Genomic DNA, 22256 nt, shown 5'->3' with positions numbered 1-22256 from the left:
AGAATTATATTGGTAAAGCACTTCAAGAGAAGGGTCATTATGGGACGCTGGTACCCAATAGTGCCTGTTGATTTCCATGAGTATTCTATGATCAGTATGATGGTTTTGAGGTAGGGATATGCCTCGGTTTTTGGACCTTCCAATGCAAGGAAACCTTTCCAAGGTAGGGGTCGCCTGAGGGACTATGTAGCATAGAAGGGGATGTCTATAGAACTTGGAAGGTGTATGACTGCACGGAAGGGGGTGATCAGATTGCTCGAGGGATTATGTAGAAGAGAAGGGAAGGCTAGGGATGGATTTTTTTTGGTCATTAGAATTGTTAGATGGAATTAGATGCACATTGGGAGTGTTCCCTAGAACAATGAGTCGGTAACTGTTCACTAAGAGGACATATGGCACAAGATTGCAGCACTAGACATTGGATGCAGATTTGACTTTGGCAGAGGATTCTAGACTTCCTAGGAAGGAGATGAATCCTGGTATTACTTTGAGCATGGAGGTGTGAGCCTCTAGATTCCCTTGTTGCAAATGCAGGCATCGTATCCTTTTATTTTTTGGTTGAGAAAATGTGCATGTGCTTATGTGTATATTATTGTAAATACTCTATCAAGTTGGTTTATAAAGCTCCATACACATTATGGTTATTTGTTGGTTGGCGCAAATGTGCATGAATTTATGTGGTTATTATTGTAAATACCATAATGAGTTGTGTTATAAAGCTCCAGTAAATGGTATGCTTATCATGATTCCGGTAGTGGTCATTGTAAATATTGCAACAAACTAAGTTATAAAGCTCCAAGGGAAATATGTTTTGCTTACAACAGTTTTGTTGGTTGTAGGTGTCATTGAACATCGAGGACAGTGTTCCCCCAAGGGGGAGGGTTCTGTAACAGCCCTGGTAAAAATTCATGTAAAAAAATATAAGACCAAGGTCATGAAACACATATTCCAAGATGAATGTTTGGAAAAACATCCTGGTGGGGTGTCACTTCAAGTTATTAATGGCTAAGGAAATTGGCAAAGAAAAAGAGGCATTTATTGGAATTTTATTTATGAAAATAATGGAAAATAGGAAAAAAGGAAGGTGAAATGTCATAGGTTTCATGTGAGGAGGAAAATGAAGGAAAATAATGGAAAATGAAGACAATGGAGGCCTCATTGATAAAAAGGCTTCTAAGGATAAATTGGTAGATTTTGCTAGTTCAATTCTAGAGCTCTCTTTATATTCTCTCTCATACTCTTGGACACTTAGAGTTTCCTTGGAGCACTCTTGTAGGAGTGTGGCATACTTGGGATTTGGATAAAGAAGGAAAAGGGAAGCAAAGGTCAAGCAAGGAAGAGTAGGATTAGAAGCTACAACTGGATTTCTTTGTAAGTATCGAGTTTTGTGTATAGTTTCCTTACTAGTTTTGATATGCATGGCACATACATGTGGTTTCTTGGTTATGATGTGTCATTGGCACGAAGGATTGCCTAGATTGACAGTGGTTTTGCCTGGCCTTTCCATTTCCTAAATAGCCATGGTTTCGTTGGTTTTATCTTTTTTTTTTGGTTGGTTCCCATGTTCCTTTGGTTTTGGGTTGAGTTATTAGTTCCTGGAGCCTTGGTTGGGCAAATGATCTAGAATCCTTGTAATGGCTTGGGTTGAGTTACTGGTCTTGGAAGCCTTATTTGGAAAAACACTCTAGAGCCTTGTAATAGCTTGGATTTAGTTACTAGTCCTGGATACTTGGTTAGATAAACACGTTGGAGCCCTTGGTGGGTTGAGTTACTAGTCCTAGAGCCTTGGTTGGAAAAACACTATGGATCCCAGCAGCAGTTGTGGGTTGAGTTACTATTATTGTAGCCTTTGTTGGATAAACGCTTTGGAGCCTGGAAGTAGCCGTGGGTTGAGTTACTAGTTTTGGAAGTCGGATTGTAACAAACACTCTAAAGGCCTAGACAGCTTGGGTAGAGACCAATCTGGTGATGGTTAGTGATGTCTGACCGTGAGGTGGAATCACTGGTTGAGGGTTGAGGTTGTTTGGCCTCTGGAATCCCTAGTTTGGTTTTGTTGGATTTATTTCATGAGATCCCACATAGATGCTTGGACTATGGCATGAGGTTGATTGGCTAAAAGAGAGATTTGGTTCAGCCTAGTCTATGGTCGAGTGGTTCGTGGAAGTCCCATACCTGGTTGTATTTTGTATATGTTAATAATAGTTTTCTTCCTCTTGTCTATGATGGGTAAATATACATCCCCAATGCAGGCATACCCATGCTCAATCAAAAAGAGATACTGAACATGGCTGCCAAGCATACACTACAAATCCATGACATGAAACGCTAAGTCATGGACATGAACAATACACAGTGGATCCATGTGACAAATAAGAAAGATAATAGCCACCAACAAATACAATGTGGATTTATGTCACAATATACATCAGTAAGACTATGGATACATAACAAACAGGAAGTGTCATAGAGTAGTCTTCAAAGTACATAAATGATACATAACTCCAACACAGCCTGGGAAGGGTGCCACATAAGATTCTAATGTCCCTAACCCAGGGTCTTTGACATAACCCTGATGGTATGAATCTACAACATGAAAATAGATGTGTTGATGTTGAGCATGGTAGAAACTGTTTGATTACTGATCAATTACATAAACCAGTAGCAAATGCAAGGGAATCCACCAATGAGGAAAATGGATCATAAGGTACCTAGTACAGTCAACTAAGTGTGAATAGATGAGCTAATGTCTAACACTCGCATATGATGAGCCCTGGTATTGTACCAATTATGTTGCAACTCCCAAGAGCTTCTCATCTTAAATTATCAACCCAAGGTTCGTACAAACTTAGAGGTGACAGTGTTAAATGCATAGCAATTTGGGTTCTACTCATGTCACCCTCATTCATTAAATCAGCTCAAGGTGTTCAGATACCACTCCTCCAACAAATTACAATGAAAAACTTCTTATGAAAGCATAAATGAACATGATTCTAACTACAAATGTGAAAATTCCATTCATTAAATGTAAATTCTATTTGAAATTGCATGAAAGGAAAAGTATAGTCTATTTGAAGAAGTAAATCATGCCACTCTACTTTCACACTTAATAAAATCAATAACCTACTTGCATGCATCATTTATCTACTCACACTTGCTTGAAAATGATGAATCCAATCTTTAACATACCTATGAAGAAAAATACTAATTCTAACTTTGTTTTACTATCTAATGGTTGTGGTGAGGAAAGGATGAGGTTGGAGTGGTCTTAAAGCCTTCCCTAATCATCAAATAATAGTTTGGGGCCAGTATTCATATTAACTATGACACAGTCAAAGTATGGAGCAAAATTGGTTGAAGAAAAAAATGTTACAGGTTTGCTACATGAGGTGCCATAGGAGGTCCTGTATTGCTACAGGAGGCCCTCTTTTGCTACAGGAGGAAGGTCTGACAACTTTCTGAGGATATAAATGGTATCTTTAAGGTATAGTAAGGTGGATGAAGGTAGAAGGAGGTGAATGAATGGTTTGGAAGCCCCTTAGCCAATCCTAGTACCCCTCGGAGGTCTATCTTGCACCAAATCTGATGCCCATAATGTCCTTCGTTTACCTTCATAGAGTAACTTCGGAGGCAGAGTTTGGAAGCAAGGTGAGGTGCCTAGGAGGAAGATGGAAAGGTGCAAGTGGATGTGGAAAGGTGTGCCCACCCCTGCAAATCAACATAGTTCTTGCAACTAGTCAAATACATGCATCAAATGATCATTATTGCAGCAAAGTAAATTAACATGGAAAAGATGAGTTGAATTTTATTGAAGTCTACTCTAACCTACAAAAAAAAATCCATTTGCTAAATGAATGCTACTAACTCCTAAGTTGTAGAGATTAAACATGCAGAAATATTGCAATCCAATACTTAACAATTTCCAAGAAATCATAAACAAATATTTTTGAGTTGTTATTGTGGATCTTTCTAATCACTCTTCCCATAAGATAGGTGATGGAAAAGCCTACAATTACAAATTTTTATGATATAACATCTACTGAAACAAGGAAATAATTGCAATGCTTTGAACAAGAATAAGAAACAAATATAAGAGAGGGACTAAAGCCTATGGGTTGGGCCCAAACCCAAGGGTTTCATCCCTCCAAAACTAACTCAGATGCAAACCAAAGGTAGACTTCTCATTAACAAAATATGATAGTCGCATACATCATATGAAAGATAAGAATAAGAATGTCAAGCACTAAGCTCTCAATAGCTACTCCTAGAAACAACCAAAATTCAAATCTTAATGATCCTTTCAGCTAGTTTATTTATAAAAAATTAATTGAGGGGTAGCTCCCTTGAAAGGAGGAATGTGGTATCACCTGGATTGAACCTCAGGCTGAAGGAAGGCAATGCCAGGGTAACCACAAACCACGCTTAGCCAAGTAGCTAGCCATACTAGGCTAGGAGAGGGCTCTCCATTAGGATATTAAACAAGATGACTGTATCAGGAAAAGGATTTTAGGCTAGGTATAGTAACACAAAGTTTTGATTGGATTTTAAAGGGGTTTTGTTGGATCAAAAGGAGCTGGATAGTTTAGGGCTAGGGAATTAGGTCAGAATTGCAGGTTGTTCAATGGGACAAGGCAGGAATAAGGTTTAGCACTCTAGGTCTTGAAGGGTGAGATGTTTTAATACTGATGAGAGGCTAGGAAGAGCATGTGATTACCATGGATCCTTCCCAAACTGTAGAAAACATGAAATGGTGAATGTTTTCCCAAAGCAGAGCAGTGATGTAATGAATTCTGCCTATCAAACTTGAAAGCATTCACTTAGAAGCAATGAAATGATTAACGGAATACACAAAACATACTAACATATGATCACAAGAGAAAAAGCTGTACTAAAACTCCATGCCACATGGATCCCATAAAAATAGTTGCAATTCTTATCAATCTCCTGCTAAACTGCTACAAAATGATGTAAAATCAAGATCTGAGCATCCAGCTGAGTCCAACCCTTTACAATGAGATAGAAGAAGAAGATATAGACATGAATTCAACCTCCTCCCATCCTCAGGGGTCGAATCCCTAAGATGAGGAGCTAATCTAACCAACACTGGACAAGAAATAGGAATATAGACATCTTAACAACTTGCCTCTAAAAGTGAAAAACTAATTCATTTGAGCTCAAATTGACTTTTAATGCAATGAATCTACCCTCTAATACTAATTATCCATCATATTTACATGCCAAGTCATAATTTATAATGGTAAAACATCCTCCATGAGAGAGAATCCATGAACACAGTCAAAAAATGGAAAAATAGCCATCCTGTGCAAAATTTGCCCTACGCTCAATGCCATTGGCCCAACGCGCAGTGCCACTTTTAGGTCCCTTTTGGAGGCCTTCCCGGAATCCCAATTGAGCTCATGATATCTCATTGGAAATATCTTCAAGTTTACTTTCCAAAACACCTGGAATTTCTGCATTTGAAGCTCATTTGACCCCTCAAAACTTGATTCTCCCAAGACTGCTTCTATGTGTCCAAAAAGTGGCAAAAAGATCATTTTTAGGGTGTTTTTTGACCTTTTGGTGGACCATTTATGCCCCAAAAACTTAGAAAATCCATAGGGTGCATGTACTCATAACTCTGAATCCAAAAATTCAAACCATTTGTGCATCGGGTGCGCCTAGGAAAAGCGCAGTGCCACTAGCATTTTTTTTGTGTGTAAAATTTCAAAATTTGTAAATTACAAAAATTCTTCCAAACTTGCCCAAAATTGGTGAGAAGCACCATCATCAAGTATCCTAATGAGCCAAGGAAGCTTCAGCAAGCAACCTAAGCCTATCCTCCTCCTTTTTGCCTTTTAGAGCCCGCCTTAGCCTAATTTTCATCTTTTTGACCCTCATGTTGCAAATTTCGTTTCGCGTCCAGTATGGTAGGCCATGTGCCTGATCATCTGATTGTCTCTATTGGCCTTCTGTGACAGCTTCTCAATGTGCAAATTGACTCTCTCAAGCTAATTCTCTCTATCATCTTCAATCTCCTTCTCAATAGGAGTCAAAGTGACCTGTGCCTCTTTGTCACTTTGTCGTTTTACCTTGAGAAGTTCTAGCTCCATGAGGACTTGTTTTTCACTCAACTACTTGTTCTCTTGTTCCAAATATGTGATGACATACTTGGCCCTCTCCAAATTGTCCATCAAAGCTTGGACTTGAGCCTCCTTTTCTTGTATGATGATGTCCTTTATTGTTTCTTCGTCCTGAGCCTCTAAGTCAATTGTTTCCACACCGTGATGAGTATAACGCTACTCTGGCTCATCATGCTCTGTCAAATCAAATTCCCTCTCTTTCTCCTCATCATCAAAACTCTCCTCCAGCATCTTTTCCTTCCCTTTGTGCAGCTGTTGCACCTGTACCTATTGTGTTGATGAAGAAGGCAAAGCCCCTTCCACATCCTGTGGAGCTAGCATTTTCCTATGAGTTGATGAAGAAGGCAAGGTCCCTTCCACATCATATGGAGAAAAAACTTGCCTATCAGCTACAAACAATCTCCTCATGCCCCTCTGATATGTCATGTAGGTCCCGAGAACCTCGGTAGCTCTAGTTTCTTTAGCCTCCTCATCTATTTTCACCTGAGCACTACTAGAAGGTGCCCCTGATTCTTGTCCATGTTTACTAAGTTTTGAAGATGTGTACCCCTAGAGAAGGTATGGAAGGAGTGATTATGGGTGATTAGGAATAAGGAAAGGGGAAATGATCTTATGTGGTATTGGTGGACTAATGAAAAGGAGGGTATAAACTATGAAAATGAGAAAGGGACTAGGGTTTTAGGATGTTGCTTTGGGGATGAAGGCATAAGGAATATGTAGGGATATGTAGGAGGGGTTAGGGTTTTGAAAATAGGTGAAATGAGATATGGCAGGGATTAGGCTTTTAGGAATAAGTGGAAGAATTTTAGGGTTTTAATTTTGGCATAGCAAATTAACCTCAAGTAAATGAATTGAATGCCAAGAGTGAAGCTTAGGGGTAACACTTACTTGCTTGAGAGATGAGAGGCTGCTTAGGAAGTTTTGATGAAGCTTGATGCCTTTCTGGTCCTTTTTCTCAACGCATAGCGCCAACTCACAGACGCGCAATGCCAAGCCCAGACGCGCAGTGCCACCCCCTAAACGTGCAGCACCACTTCAATCAAAATTTTGACTGCCTTCTTGATGTCCACATTGAGTGTCGCATATCTCTTTGGAAATATTTACGAGTCTAATTTCCATATCATCTTGAATTTTTCAATTTGGAGCTCATTTTCTCTGTCAAAAGCTCAATCTCCCAAGACTGGTCAAAATGTGCAGAATGAGGCTGCCAAAATGCAGAGCGATGTTTCAATCAACTTTTGGAGGTCTTCCTCAACTCCAATTGAGCTCATGATATCTCATTGGAAATTGATCTATGTCTGGTTATCATTTGACTCATCAAGCAATCATTTGGACACTCCAGCTAGGATACAACTTGATTTTCCCAAGGTCGCTCCAGAAGTGCATCAACTCTCCTTAGGCAAATGATGTTTTGGACATTTCCCCCAAACCATGAGACCGGTGTAAAAATTGAAGGAGGTTTTTCTTCTTGGGTCTATTATGGACAAACACCTCTCTCACTTTTGTAAAATTCATCTTTTCTTGCTCAAAAACATCATTTGAATAAAACCTATCCCGGTATGTGGAACAGGGGATTTGTAGAAATGAATGGAAATGAAAGGGATGAGGGGATTCTAAATTCTTGAGAAAAGTTTGGGAAGTAGGGAGGGATGTTAGGAAGCAAGGGAAATTGGAATTTAAAGGATTGAGTGAGGGGAAGGGGTCCAAAAGGGCAAAACATAGGCCGAACCTAGAAAAGTGTCAAATTGTAGCAATAGGCTAGGGTTTGTGGGAAAATGATGAATTTAAGGTATATCAGTGATGGGAAGTGTTTAAGAAGGTATATTAAAGATAGGGGAAGGTGTATTATCATCAATATACAAGTTTTGTTGATAATTTGACCATCCAAGAAAAATTACCTTCAAAACCCTAGGAGAGGGAAATGAGCCTTACCTAAGCACAACTGAAGCACAAACAAGGTGTGAAATGACCTATTGGAACCTGAAATAATGATGACAATTCTTTAAATGATGGTACACTCAGCCGAATGGTTACATGAACCAATACTTGGAAAACTTAGGAACGAGTGAAAGCAATCCTAGACCTAATACCTAGTGACCAAATTTTACTTTAAGACTCACTGAAATGAAAAAGTTTGATTTTGACACTATAAGACCACTTTGTAAGAGCATGTTTGATCACTGGTGGAAGGCTGCAAACACTGACACTAATAGAATGCTCCCCTCCAAAATATTGAGATTTGTGGATTTGGTTCCCTTTGACCTTGTCATGCACTTGGAGTTCCTCGACTGCTAGTGAATTTGAGTTGTTGGTGAGGATTCTATGATCTCAAGCCAAGTTAGGGAGTTAATGAGGTGGAAAAGCTCCCTATATTCTCTCTAGGTGTCTCCATCAAGCCTCTGCATGGTAAATATCTCCAAAAATGCTTCTTTTTCATGCATATTAACCACATTAGGCCATAAAATATTAAAAACACCCTTTAGTCTTCCTACTAAGAATATTAATGCTAAAAATGAAAATGAATGTGAGAAAAAGAGAGTTTTAAGGGCTAGAGGATGGCACAATGAATCTCAAAATATACATATTTGTGGGCCCCATCAACAGAATTAGTTGATAAGGAGTTGATGATGTAAATCCACTATTGATCTCAAGGAAACCTACCACTGAGGTCTGCAAGCTCTGAGGTACTACTGGTTCCTACATCAAGCTCATGGATAATGAGTTAAAGTTTATAGGAGAAGATCGATCAAAGGAGGGCCTTGATGTATCCCCCATCAATCGACATGGAACAAATCGAGATGATGTAGTGGATGAATGAAGTCATGAGATGATGAAGTACAACTGACATAGGGATGGCCAACTCAAAAAGGTCAAAAGTGACTTGGTAGGCATGACTAATGAGTACCACATGATATCGTCCAACAACACAAGAGGCATTGAAGCATGCTCCATATGACTAGAAGAGTAACCAGATGGAGGAGTAGACAAAACCATATGTATGGTGTGACTCCTAGGCAATCTAAAACCCTTAGCCATGCCATATAAAGTTGAAAACCATGATGGGGCCATGCCACAAAAAGTTTAATTGCTCGATTCCTAAAGTTTGATGATACCAAGGAGAACCCAACCATATCATTATCAGGAATGACCTCAGGACATACAAGGTGAGTAGTCTCATGAGATAGTGGGGCTTCTTAATAAGGACTATTAAGACATAAATGGGGTACAAGAGACTCATTGACATGTGGGGAGGAGTTGGAAAAATTATTTGTAAGTTCAGCATTAGAAACCCAAGACTTTACTTAGTCTAAGTGTGGCACTTCCAAGAAGGGTCGAGAAGATGCCCCCCCCTGGGTCGATTCAAGGTTTTGTTTGCCAAGCTCTACCTTTTCCAAACCAGGAGACTAGCAACATCAAGAGGCATAATCTCCCTAGTATTTTCAATACGTAAATCCATGACCTCCAAGATGACTTGCCAAGAAATATACTTGTCATCAAGGGAGTCACTTGGAAGAGGTAAAGGGATGGCCAATGTGGGAAAATTATCATCATCATATTCCATATTGTGATGGAGTTTCTAATCAACATCAGGAGGTACTGAAGGGACTTCCGGAGAGGCAATCTCTTCCATAAATGGTGGAAGATGATGCTAACTAGCTTGATAAGATTCCATAAGATCAAGAGACACCACCCAAGGATCAAGAGGTCTATGGTTTCAACAGGTCTCAGAAGAGATCATATGCATAGGAGAAGTGGTAAAGGACGGAATATCAAGAAGAGTAAAGGAAAAACACCAATAAGGGATGAAATTTTGAACAAGCCTGCACCAACACTCTCATAATGACCAGGGTTATCTCCAACAAGTGGGATTGAATTCCCTATAGAGGTAAGTTGAGCCAATGGCACAAAATAGTCTAGTTGGTTAATGGTGACAATCTTGACTTCATGGGGAAAACAAATAAGATGGAATATTGAAGACACAACCATGATCATAAAATAAAACCAACTATGATCAAGGAACAGGTTATAATCTAAAGGAGTGCAATAACTTCAACATCGACGTAGGTAGTTTTTCCCCCTCGATCAATGGAAAACTTGGGAAGAACCCCCTTACAAATGAAATGGTGCCCATTAAATCCTTGTAGAGTAGTAGTGTACTTGGCGAGTGCTAGAGAACCGAGATATTTCAAGCATGATGCTGACATGACACAAGTAAAAGAGCCTTCATCGACCAAAGTGCAATGAATATCCCTTTGAAAGACGCACACAATAATATGATAATCCATCTGGTGGGAAATTCGAACAAAAAATTTGTCAACATTGAAAATGATGAGATTCGAGTTAGAGGGATCAACACACACCCCCTCCTCCCTCGATCGCGGTTAAAAAGGCTTTGCATTGCTAAGGACAACTTTGCAAAACCTCCAAAGTATACATGGTAAAGAGAGCTTAGGATAATTCCTCAACAATATTGTAGAGATGGGAAGCCCATTACATAGGTTGTGTGTAGTCTTCTGAGCGACATCGTTAGGTGGGTGAAAGACTGGCTCCACAGGCTTATCTAGTGTGAGAGGTCCAGTGGAAGCAGCCAAGGTGGTTGAGTCCTTAGAAGAAGAAATCGACTAGGGAGGATCATGTGATTTGGCTCGCATAGTCATATTGACTTGTTCTTGGCACATAAGGATGGGAATCTTAGTAGGAGGATGGAAATAAGGCCCCTAATTGCCACCTTGCGGAGGTGGAGGAGCTTGAGAAACCATTTGTTTTTGTGGTTGTGTATGGAATGAATGAGTCAAAACAATAGGTTGTTGAGTAGGCGATGGTGGTGCAAGAAGCCTATGGACTTCATCCATCCGAGGGCACTCATGATTCAAATGCTCACCTTGAAAAATATTGAAAGGTAACTTGATCTTACAATGTCATTCAGATGTGCCCCCTCCCTAATTAAATGGGTTTGGTTGACTCTCCTTAGTAGGTTGATTCTTTTCTTTGTTTTTCTTATTCTTTTGAGTGTTCTTGGGTGTTTTGGAATTCACTATGAGAACATTGGTGGTTTTCTCAGAAGAGGGTGCTTTTTCAGAGTCAATTCACTTACTAGGGCTTGTGATGTAATGATCCATTTCCCACGTTGGGAAGAAAGTTGGCTCACTGAATCAGAGATGGAACTAATCACACCATCAGCATGTGGTCCTAGGGCAGGTTTGGGTGGGTCTATCGAAGGGCAAGGAGGATTCAAAATTATGACATAAATCATGCCCAACTAAGAATAAATCAAATCCAATTGTTGGGAAACCAAGATAAAGTTATTCCTCAATAACATCCAAAACATAGACACATCCTTAGCTATCTGAGGTCATAACGATCGAATGAACCATTTATGTAATATCCCATCATAGATTTTGGTTCATACTAACCTCTTGCGACATCACGACTCATGGAAGTGATTAGAAATTACGGTGGCATCATCTTGTTTAAAATTAGACAAGAGGTCGGAATCAATGGCATACCTCATCGGTAACTAAAAATGAGTTAAGAAGGTATGGGCCAAAGATGAAAAATCTTGTAAGATGTTATTTCCAATTTGATGTACCATTTGGAAGCATCTCTAGTCAAGGTACACTGGAACAGACGCAATTTAATTGAATCATCCACCAATGAGTTTGATGAACACCACAAATGATAAGTGGTGATGTGAGTTGATGGATTCTCTCCAAGATTCCCTTCAAATTTGGGAATATCAGAAGGTGATTTTGTAGGCATAGGTGGCCACCAAGGATCATGGTGAATTGGTTCATTTGTGAGCTTAGCTAAAATCTAGTAAATAAAGAGGGAATAAAAATGGATTATGAAGTTGATTAAATGCGTCAGAGGAAGGATAGCCTCTTGAGCAACCGTGAGGTGCCCCCATATATGGATTTTGAGTAATATATTATTGGACATGCTAAACATTCGTCCTAGCATGTAAAGGATGTGGGCTAGCATGATTGGTGTATGGAGCTTGCCCCCCAAGGTAAGTGCCTCCAAAAAATAAAGGACCACCAAAAGCATGGTTGATCATAGGGTTATACCCGATAAGAAAAGATGTACCACCTTATGTAGCAACACCAACATAAGGAGGATGACTCATAGGTGTAATAGTGCTAACAGAAGGGTTACCCCTAGGTAAACTAATCGCTCCAAGAAAATTACTATAGGGTGACATCCCTCCAAACAACAAACTATATCAGGCTTGAGAGATATTAGAAGCAAGGTTGCACCCATACTAGCTAGGAACAACAAAATATCCTCCCTGCACATTTCTTGAGGTAACCATACCCATCTGAGGAATAGGATCAGTAGGTTGAGAAAATCTAGGAGTAAAAATCCTTGATCCTATAGGTTGGCTAATATTAACGACCATAGCCATCGTAGATCAAGGATTAGGCATAGGAACACTAAGGAAATTTGTAGGAGCCATAGAGGAAATTGGTGGAATGCCCCAAGAGGACGTGAGAGGTGTGGAAGGAGGTGCAGGTTTAGCCCCATTCAATGGTTCAACGATGACATTGTAGTTCATACTGTAGATGCAAAATGTAAACGGGAACTAACCTCCTCCATAGATAATTCCATAAAAGGAATGTATGTGTAGGCTAGTGTAGAACTGCCAAGGTTTAGTTGCAGTAACTTGGACCCTAATGGATCATTCAAAGGTGGTTTGATGAGAGAGATAGAATCATTTGATAATGTCTCAATGGATATCAAATCACTACCAGGAGGACTAGGAACAGAATCCACAATTATAGGTTGGTCTTGGTCTTGAACACTGACATGTACTCTACGAGAAAGAGTCAAAAGTACACCTAGTTCAGGAGGTAAACAATTAATTCTACATGATTGGCAGTGATTGGGTTCATATAGGGTGAATAAATTTATATTAAACACAACAAGTTACTACAAACACTCTTAAGTCCAAACTATTGACTCATATCAAAAAGCACACACTGGAAAAGTCCTGAAAAGGTAGTCACATGCATAGCAAAGACAAATAAGTTGGTGGTGGGACAATTATACTAGTGACCTACTTCCCATTCCTTTTAGATTCAAATTCAGTCCAAGTGCCCTTTTTATCTGTGGGGCACCCCCCGAGAGGACTGGGAGAGTATGACTAATATATGTCCCAAGTAGAAAGCCTAACCCTGCACCTATGTATGAGCCCTAAAATTATGGCCACTAAGGACACCACTAATAATAACATGCCCTGAGGGGACAGTTGTAAACCAAATTCATACATAACGACAGGATAGAAATGTCTAAAACCCCCTTGAGAGATGCCTCCCAAGTGGCACCCAAGTGCTACAACAAAATGTTGATAACACCATTTTTAGTACGTGCAAATTCTACATTCTACACCACTTGAAACTAAGAAAAACGAGCTATGTCACCTAACCTAACCCAAGTGTGACCTCGTGATTAACCCTTGTGTTAGAAGGGCTTCCCAAACTACACTATTGAAAGTGGATTTAACTCCCTACCATCGGTTACTTGTTAAAATATGCAACTACGGTCAAATTCCACTTTGGACAACTCATTGATGGAGATGATTATTGCATTAAATTCCTCTTTAGAAGAGGACCGAAACCGACCTAAACATCAAAAAATTTGAACAAGGGAAAGTGTACTTATGAAGAAAACCCCACATATTCATATTTGGACAAGGTCAGCCCCAAAGAAAATTGGATACCCTTGGAATCCTATAAATACAAGTGACCTCAATCTCATTTGGACATCACCAAGCACCTTCTTCTTCACTTCTTCATTGATTGACTCGCACAAGTTTGAGGCAAAGACGAAAACAGAATTTCGCAAAAGTCTGAAATTACAATGTCTGAGGCTCGCATTTGTTTTAGGGTTTTTGGATTATAGTGGCAAGCACATCATAGGGAAAATTTGACCATAGTCACTGGCTTGCAAACATCAAGGGTGCGACTAGAACCCTGCAGTTGCTCGTACAGCTCCTCATGCATGCAACCGGGAAGCTCAACTGAAATTGATCATTAACTGAAGTTGACTGCAAACAGAAAAAGTTTTCTATGATATATTCTAATGCTGGAAACTTATTTCTGAATGTTATTGGGTTGTTTTGCTGATGATATTATATTGGGTTCGTTGTACTCGTTTTGCAATCTAATAGAAGAATAATTTCAAAGGTTTTTCCACCTTATGGGGTTTTTCCCTGGTCTTTGACCAAACCTAGTGTCTCTTTATGTTGATTTGTTGATTATCTCCTTTGTCATTGCATTTATTGTTATATCTTCAATTACTGTTGATGAATGAAAAGACTAATTGTAATTGGAAAGATTGCTACCTGAAGTATTGATTTGGGCTAAAGTAATTGATACATCATAGAACAGTCTAAAAATTTAACATGGTATCAGAGCTAAGGTGAAGGACATGCCCAAAATGAAACAAACCTTGAAGCAATCATCTTTTGGAAAGTTGAAGTAGCCAATCTAGTCAATTCAAGATGTCTTCCTTCTTCAATGAAAATGAGAATTTGGGTGACTCATCCAATTTTGTTGTGTGGAAATTCAATTTGGAGATCATAGTTGATAACAATGATGTTTTGGACTACATTCAAGGAAAATTACCTGTGCCTCTAGAGAATTCTTATGCTACTATCAAGAACAAGCACAAGAAATGTGAGTTAAAAGCAAAGAAAATAATAGTTGATGGTTTACAAGATAATCTAATTGCATATGTTGGAAACTTGAGAATGTCTAAGGACATGTATGATAAGATAGATAGCATGTACGAAGTCAACAATTTGAATGAATATTTCCCTTTGAAATATCAACTCAAAGACATAAATATGAACAAAGGGGAGTCCATAATGAGGATATCTCATCTTAGAGATCAATTGCAAAGAGTTGGGGAATATGTGCATGACAGGGAATTGGTAATTGTGACTCTAATAGGTCTCCCTCCTATTTGGGAAACTTTTATTACTACTATAAGCAACAAAAATGTCCTCCCTTCATTCGATGAAATTTATGGAAATATCACTCAATAAGTGTTGGCTTGAGGGGGCCTGACCCAGGTTTAGCTTAATTAGCCAAACAAATCCCTACACTACTGGCCCTTTCAGCATCAACCTGCGGAGCATGGACCGAAGTCTTACCCGAAGCAGTATGGGGGGATGCTGGAACTAAGTTTCCACACCCTGAGATGGTCGTGACGTCATTGATTCCCTTTATCCCTACCTTCGCGCAGATCGCTTCGCTCTAGGTCTTGCAAGACAAGCCCTTTATTTTGTCCTTTAATACCTCTGCGAAAGGATACGATCGACCTTCATGCATCCCTAACCTGTTTCTCAAGTACTTTCGCACTGTTATGGCAGCATGCAGTGCAAATTCCCCAATTGCTCTAAGTGACTTTCTTATCTTATCAAATAATTATAATTAACACCGTGTAAATAGATAATTGTAATTGTATTCAATTATTCAACGTATTTGCATTCATCCGCGCATCACATAATCATAATAAAGGAAATTCATACATAACATATCAAGATGAAATAACAAAACAAAGACACAGGAATTGTCGAATCTTTCTCTTTATTGATATCTTCCAAGTGTTTAAAAACTTTTTCTGCCCTGCGCACACATCTGCAGGGGTTCGTGCACTCAGCTACAGACTTCTACCCTAGGCCTCAGTGCACTCAGCTACAAAGCCTCTACCTACACTACGACCCAAGACTTAGACTTCTTACTTTAGAACTACGACTCTCTTACATTATCCATCATTCTATGTCTCTAAAACTACTTAGAGCTTAGCTCTTTTTATACAATTCCATGGTCTGTGGATCATGGGTAGATCTCTTATAGCTGAATTTACTTTACAAAATTAAGGGCGGTCTACCCTTTATGACACATAACACCTTCACGCTCTGTGACCACAAAATGCAGAGACTTTACCATTTTATTACAAAATTTAACTCAAACATGGCCTTCTAGCCCCAAAACTACCCTTGGGAGATCCTGCTCCCAACAGACCCCTAACACAAACATCGTGACTCACCCTCGAGTCACTCGGTAGGTGCGGAGATCTTTGCGCGAAGTCCATCCATCTCAACCCATATGACCGCTACCTCGGTCATGCACTGAGCTGCAGCCTACTTCGCATCTTCCACTGTCTTCTCGATCACTGATCATGTGCTATCATCCTAAAGCTTTTGTTGTGTCGCTTACAGAGTCACAAGCTTGCCTTCAATATTTCCTGTGACTGCATAAACTTCCTCCAACGAGGGCTTTAGTCGCACTTTCAGCACTGCTTCCTTGTGTAATGCTGCATCCACCATCTCCTTCAGCTGTTTCGCCTCCTACAGCTTGGCTAGCCTCTCTATCAGCGCGACAATTCGCGTTGTGCCCTTAACTTCATTGTAGCATTTTTGTAGCTCGTGCGCTTCCATATCCAACCTTTGTACATTTGGGTCCTCCTGCAAGCTTGTCAGGACCTCAAATGATTTCTCGAACAACTGCATGCAATCCACTACTGCACTTTCCACCATCGTGATTACCTTTGTGACAGCGGTCACCCGCTATTCCTTTACGTCTGGCAGTGTGGAGGGCTGGGCTCTCAACTATAACTCAGTAATTTGCAGGTTCAATTCCAGCTGAACCCACACCATCTTAGTCTGAGTGTCACACACCCATGTGGCCAACGTGTGGATGCAGACCTTGACTGGCTCTTCCTCCGGAATGGACAAATCTGGGACCATTCTGCATGCCTCCTCAATGACCTGCATAATCTTCTTGTTCTGATTGGCCGCCTCAGTCTCAACAGCATTGGAATCATTTCTTTGTAGGGCCATCTATTCATTGTTGATCCGTTGTTCACTGATCACCTGGAGGGCATGGTGCTCTTGGGCCCTCAGTTCTGCAATTACTCCATCCTATAAGAGGTGGAGTGCTTCACACGGAAGCACTGCCAGGTTCAACCCAACTCCCTTCAAGGTGCTGACAGTGGGCCTGTCAGCCTCATTGTCCATGGTCAGTGCTCCATCCAGCAGCACTATCGCACTGGAAGCCTTTGTGCGTAGCATATTGGCAGCCTCTGAAGTGCCGATAGCCAAGCTGGTAGACACCGTACCAGCCTGCGACGCACGGGTCTGCAACTCCTGCAACCCGGTCTAGATGGCCCCTAGGATGATTTGTTGTTGTTGTTCAACTTGTTGCAAGGCCTCCGCAATGACATCTCTGACTGTGTCACTGATATCATATAAGTTGCCCGCCGTCAATGTGATAGGGTCCAGCGAGGTCTTGGTTTCCTTGGATTTCTTTCTAGACCATCCCTTTTCCAACTCTCTCGAGTGCTTAATGTGGGCAGACATCTCTTGAGGGTCCATTTTGTGCTACTTTTTGTCTTCCTCTTCAGTTCAAGTGAAGAAAACCACGCGCCTTTGTCAGAGCCCCGCTCTGTGCCACCTGTTTGTTTTCCTACCTCCTTTCCTACCTGTTCTGCCTAGGCCTTTTTAGTGGCCTCATTTTTCCTCTTCTCGACCAGCTGTGCCATCTTCAGCTTGGCCTCCTCCTTCTTCCTCTACACAACAGACTTGCTTCCACCCACCACCAAGTCCGTGGTAGTGCGCCACTCTGCCAGCCATTGATCGAGCACCGCATCAATGGCATCATCTGTGGCCAGATACAGCAAGTCGTACCACTTCTGTGCAGGGTCCTTCCACGCCCTGATGGAGACTCGATGGAAATCAGCTTTGAACTTAGCATAGCTCTATAGGTTAGCGTACACCGTGGGCGACAATCACAGCTTGCAATTGATGGCCATCCTGATATTCATTTCCATCAAGATATAAGATCTTTCTGTCCCAAACTCGTTGCACGTCCTTGGTCACCGACAACGAAGCGTACTTCACTGCTTCAGGGAGGTCTGGCACGACAGAAGGGAACTGTTTGTCCTCCAGTAACTCCCACACTACCAGAACAATCGACAGTAAGAGCCATGCGTAGTTGAACGTCTTGCTGAGCTCTTGCACCTCACGACAGTTCACCAGGAATTCTCTGTGAAGGTAGTTCGACCAGTTAAACTAGACTCCTTCCACGAGTGTGACGACAGGCGTTGGTACCTCATCAGCGCAGCACTTCCACATCACATTCCCTGCAAGGATCTGCATTACTACCTTCACAATGGGGTCACAAATGCTAGAGATAGCGTACCCGCGTGACTTCTTCACCAACTTAAATTTCTCCTTCATTAACTCCGTGAGCACTTGTTCGCCACCCTTGCCACCAAAGATCATCGCTAGATTCTCACCTGTATATGGCAGGCATGTTATTCGGTGAATTAACCTGTCTATGATGGGTATCAGCTCCTCCATCCACAGACACCCATCATGCACCAAGCATTATAGCTGCTTGATAACCAAAGTTGTCATTAGGGTGCAGTTATAGTGCTGCACCCAAAGCAGGTTGAGAAACATGCCTTCTCTACTCCCCTAAGATACTTCTGCGGCTCCAATGCATTCATCCCCATAATCATGTCTATAATGTGGCGCATCACCTGATCAGTCGCCAGGGGTGGGAACTTTTCGTGGTCTCCCAAGTCCCAGTCTTCAAGCTTCAGTATCGGCACTCATGCCAGGCACGAACCGTCAAAAGCAATTTCATCTGGTAGCTGAGGGGTTTGCAGGGGAGTCTTACTCTCATCAATGTCCTTTGGGACCTTCAACTTAAGCTTGCACGGAGGGACATACTCCAGCAACCATGTAATAGGGTTCGCACCCTGGGCTTCAACCACCTCTACTTCCATTCCCACATCCTCATCGTCCATCGGGATTTATTCAATATCCTCCTCCTCTGCTTCTAGGTTTATAGCCTTGTCTTTCTCTTGTGAAGTGGACTTTGGTGGATTTCGCCTTGGCGATTTACACACTGGTATGGCAGGCTGCTTTCCCTTCTTGTCCTTCATGGTCTCCTTATTTGGGTTTGGCTTCGGTCTCGGCATTCTCGGCAATTTAGGGACCTCTTCCAATACTTCAGCCACTTCCAGAGCGGCTACTTCTGCCTCTATGTCCATTTCCTATGCTGACTCCTCTACTACTTGTTTAGTATTTATAATTTTAGGGGATGCTGACATGATCTTCTGCAAGAATTCCTCTGTGTCCGTCGGCAAAGTCTCAAATACCCCAAAAGCTATGAGAAGCTTGTATTGCTTGCGATTCATAGGTGCCTAGGAGCTCAACAACTTAATTCTCAAAATGCCAAGTGTTTCTCGCTGGACAGCCACTTGTAATTTATAGGGCATTTTGAATTCAAATCTGACTATTCCACCCAAAATAGGTTCATTAATGCCAGATTGGTGGCAGATTTTCAAGTATCTGAGCCATAAATTTCATCTTAAATGTTGGCTGCCCTCTCCATTTGGTCTCACTTCTGCCATCTTTTCATGAATAGTGACTATAACTGTCACTTTCCAGCCAACTTGTGTGATTTCTCCCTGAGTAGCGCAGCTCCCTCCGCGCTGTCGCGCACCCAGTAACACTTCCTTGCTTGGCACCATCCTCCAATCATGCAGCTCCCCAACCTGGGCAATGTATTTTATAGTCTCGCGCCTCCTTCCAGCTACCTAGAGCGCTAAGACTATGGTTCCTTCATTTAGTCACATGGTCGGACTGTCGGTGTATGGCTTCAAGCGACTACCATTCACCTTTCCTGGGAAGGGTTCTCCATTTAATTTGACCAACTATACCACTCCTCCATTGGTAATCTGCTTAATGACATAATGCCCTAACCAGTGCATCCTAAACTTCCCTGGAAATTTATCAAACTTACTATCATATAACAAAACCAAGTCATTTATCTTAAATGTGTGTAGCTTAATATGTCGATCATGCCATACTTTTCGCGCTGCTTTTGGACCTATTGGTGAAATCCAGCCAAAAATCTCTCTTCTTGTAGTTCATCCAGTTGTGCGAGCCTTTCCTCTAGGGCTCTACGATCCGTCATACCTATGAGCCCCGTTATGCGCAAACTAGGCAACGTCATTTGTGGATTCAAAGGCATCTCATTCCTCCGTGATGGCCTGCCAGTCCTTTGACACACATCACATGCCTTGCAATATGCTTTTGAGTCCTGATGGAGGGTTGGCCACCACAACCCTGTGCATAGAATCTTCTGCGTGGTCGCTCTCCCTACCTAATGTACTCACGTGGCGCCCAATGAGCATCCACGAGGATGCTGCTTCTTTCGGACTCAGGTACATACCATCGCAATATCTCATCAATCCCCATCTTGTATAGATGCCCAGCAATGACATAGAAATCTGCCACGTGCACCACTAATTCCTTTTTCTGCTGAATAGTGTATCTTTCCAGTGTAGTACTTGTCATTAGGAAGTGTATTATATCCTCAAAATGACCATCCATGATGGGCACTGCAAATAGATGTGCGTTAGGCAATCCCTCCTCCAAATTGGTGGGCTCTTCCCCTGTTTCAATGCACGACAGATGGTCTAGTCCCGCATTCAGTCGTCTAGGCTTCACAATAACCTCAAAATCATATTCCTAGAACAATAAGAGCCACCTATAGATCCCCCCACCCCCCGAAAATAGGGTTATTAACCAAGTACTTCAACATGGAGTGATCTATATACATCTTAAAATGGCCTCCCAGCAAGTAGTGCCTATACTTCTGGAGCGCATACACCATAGCTAGCCCTTCGCACTCAATGGTGGAATAGTTCTTCTCCGCTTTGGATAATCTTCGACTTGTGAACACAATAGGATGGTCCAAGCCTTCTCCGCCAACTTATGTCAGTACTGTTCCCAGCAATATACATGACATGTCGACATGCACATTAAACTCCTTCCAGTCTAGGAAGACAAGAATCGGTGCGGTGACCATCTTCTCTTTAAATATATCCAATCTCTTCTTACAGTCATCGTTTCAGCAAAATGTGACATCCTTCTTCAACAATTTCTCCATAGGCACGGTGATCTGGGCATAGCCTTTGATAAAATTTCTGTAATATCTCGTATGTCCCAGGGTAGCACGCAATTGTTTCACACTCCTCGGTGCTTCCAAGTTCTATATCACTACTATCTTTGCAGGATCTACCATCTTTCCCTGTCTGCAAACTACATGCCTCAACAGGGTCCCAAAAGGAACACAAAACAAACACTTTTTGAGATTGAGTGCGATCTGGTATCTTTGACAGGTATCCAACATCAGGCACAAGCTTGCTACATGGCATTTAACTAGCCCAAACATGGTCTAGTCATCAAAATATAATTCCAGGAACTTATGAATAAATTCCTTGAACGCAGCCACAACTACACGCGAGAATATCACAGGCGCATTCTTCAATCCAAATGGTATTACTGTGTATTGAAAACAACCCCACTCTGTCACGAAGGTTGTCTTACTCCTATCCTCTAGCACGATTTTGATCTGGTGGTACCCAGAGAACCCATTAGTGAAGGAATATGCTTCCTGGCCACCTACATTGTCCAACACTTCATCAGTGAATGGAGTCGGGAAAGGATCATGTACACAAGCATCATTTAGCTTTCTGAGATCCACGCATATCCTTATTTCATCCTTCTGCTTCTTTTCCTGTACCACCATTGGACTTACCCAGTCAGATTCTTCCATAGGCTCAATGATGCCTGCCACGAGCATCTTGTCCAGCTCTAAGCGGACCTTTTCCTTATATTTCAGATTGAGACGATAAGGTCGTTGCTTAACTAGCTTTGTGTCGGGTTTCAATGTAGTCTTCATCATTCCTAGGTCCTCGATTATCCCTTTCAGATCTGTAAACTTGGTAGGGAATAAATCCTAGTATTCACAGAGAAATTCAGCGACCTTATCCACCATCACATCGTCCCAGTAGTCTCCAATCTTCGCGAATTTGGGTTCTGCCTCCGTACCAATGTTTACTTGTTTTGTTTTCAATGGCGCGGTTATATCAGGGTTCTCAATCTGCGGTCCTTGAACCTCGTGGTGGCCTTATGTTTCTAGAATGTTAATCTTATGCAGATCCTCGTCCTCTTCTTCAACAATTACATTATAACATTCGAGTGCACGACTCAGTTGAGTAGCCCATTCAGGTTGAATCAGGTCTAAAGGA

Source organism: Pinus tabuliformis, chromosome X (genome assembly GCF_031772625.1).
Source record: "Pinus tabuliformis cultivar Carrire ecotype Pingquan chromosome X, CPIR1, whole genome shotgun sequence".
NCBI classification, from domain to species: Eukaryota; Viridiplantae; Streptophyta; class Pinopsida; order Pinales; family Pinaceae; genus Pinus; species Pinus tabuliformis.
The sequence above is the reverse complement of the archived record's forward strand: the minus strand, read 5'-3'. Positions refer to the sequence as shown.